Source organism: Nelumbo lutea, chromosome 4, assembly GCF_056320005.1.
Source record: "Nelumbo lutea isolate HS-2025 chromosome 4, American lotus-T2T, whole genome shotgun sequence".
NCBI classification, from domain to species: domain Eukaryota; kingdom Viridiplantae; phylum Streptophyta; class Magnoliopsida; order Proteales; family Nelumbonaceae; genus Nelumbo; species Nelumbo lutea.
The window spans coordinates 75,825,617-75,827,943 of NC_142687.1; positions in this window are offsets into that span (position 1 = coordinate 75,825,617).

Sequence of the window (2,327 nt, forward strand, 5' to 3'; positions counted from 1 at the left end):
ATGTTTGACCCAATGAGTTTGCTCTTAAGAAGCAACATTAAAAAGATTATTATTTCATAGGAACAGTGTAGGGACTTAATACCCTCGATGTTTCCTTAACATTTTCCAAAACCTAAAATTCTTTTCTAAAACCAAGTGTATTTTCTAAATTAGAAATCGATCCTAAGTGAAAATTTAGTCGCTAAGTGAAAATTCAAAAAAGGAAATGTTTGGCGAAGGGGACAACCTTGGGTAGCACAAGTGCTGAAGGCATAAGGGCAACGGAGTCAACACAAAAAGTCAACAAAAAGGCATCAAAACCACCGTCAGCTGCTCATTGTTCAAAGAAAGGACTGGAGGCCATTTTCGGTTGATCATTTCCCTCGGTCCCTTATCATTCATTCAGACGATAGTCAGCCTAATTGAACCTTTCTAAACCTTTCTTTGACAAAACCCACAACTTTCCAAAGATGATTGAATCAAAAGAACAATCAAGGGGCAAAAAAAAGAAGAGGAAAAAGCATGGAAAGAGCATGAAGAAAAAGCAAAAAAAAAAACTAGGGGCAAGTTCACTAAAGGGCCCCACATTGTCAAAGAGTAATACTTCTCCCTTGAATGATCAATTGAGGACAAGCTTAACATGTATTTCATTTCATAAGTCATACATCAATCAAGAGATGAAGGGAGGCCATCTATCAATCATTTCACCATGTCTTTCACCATGTATAGCTCATGGCATTAAAAGACATAAAAAGCATTTAACATCTATATGCAATAAAAAAAATAGAGAAAAAAGAGAAAAAGAAGAACCAAAAAAGAAAGTGCTAAAGGCCCCATTTGTCAATTTAAGCATCTGAAACCAATGTCCAAAGAATATTTGAACCTCCTATCTTTCAATTCTAAACCACATCCTAAGCCACGATTCGTCCCATCTAATAAGACCTCCTCGATCTTTGAGAGATTAGCAAACTAACCTCAGGCACACTTTTTTTCGCTAACAATGATAGGATCAAGTGTAGACCCCCCAAGTAAACAGAAAAAAAAAAGAAGGAAAAAGAAGTCGGACCTGGAAACACTAAATTAGGGGAAAAAGGGCCAAAAAAGAGAAAAAAAAAAGAAAAAGAGAAAGATACATTCCAAACTTGGGGTAAGCATATCAAGCCACAAGAAGATCGATTTAGCAAAATTGTGAAGAGTCAACCTCTACTCAAAGGGGCAATTACCTCTTGCTCGAACATTTTCCTGAAGTGAAATTCCAATTGGCATCTGACATTTTTAAGACACATATCTTTGAAACCAACAATGTTGTTGTCATCAAATCTCACACAACATTAAGGGCAAACAAGGTCTTTTGAGTGTCATTGTTTTATCAAAAGTAAGCTATCACCTTTCATCTAATCCTTATCAACCTCTTGTCATTATCTTCCCATCCAACATCATGCGCATTATCCTTTTCTCCAGCCCAAATGTTTCAAAATGGCCAATCATCACAAGAAAAGAAGAAAATGTTCCTCACCCATTTACCTTGCTTCCAGATAGGCATATCATTTCCTACACTATGGCAAAAAAATCATTGTTTGATCATCGAATCTGTTTTAAAGTCACTCGTGGCACCAAAGTCGCTCGTGGCATCAAAGTCCCTCATGGTACTAAAGTCCCTAGCAGCATTAAAGTCCCTCATAGCATCAAAGTCTCTCATGGTATTAAAGTCCCTCGTGGCATCAAAGTCCACCGTGGCATCAAAGTCCCTTATGGAAAAGAAAAAAGTCTTGCATCATGGCATAACATTCTATTTTTTTTTCTTGCATATAAAGCATCCAAAAATTTGTTTTCAAATCATCCAAAAGTTTTTTGGGAAATCCAAAATCTTTCATCCCAACCATCCAAAAATATTTCATCAAATCCAAAATTTTGGCATGCACCATCTATCCAAATCCAAAGCCACCTTTTTTTTTCATACTCCTATGCAAGTTGCTTTCATTTAAGTTGCCCAAATCCAAAAGTCATTAATTATCCAACTTTCTCCCATCAAAAATCATCAAAATCGAAATCAAATATCATCAAAATCTTTTGTTTTGTGTAATCTGCCTTCAGGCATAATCAAATATAAAAAATCATCATAATCGAAAACCCATCAAATATTATCGAAATCTCTCACTTTGTGCGATCCTCCTTCAGGCATAATCGGATACCCATAAAAAATCATCAAAATCGAATATTCATCAAATATCATTGAAATCTCTCATTTTGTGTGATCCGCTTTCGGGCATAATCAAGTATCCATCGAAAATCATTGAAATTGAATACCCATCAAATATCATCGAAATCTCTTTCTTTGTGTGATCCGC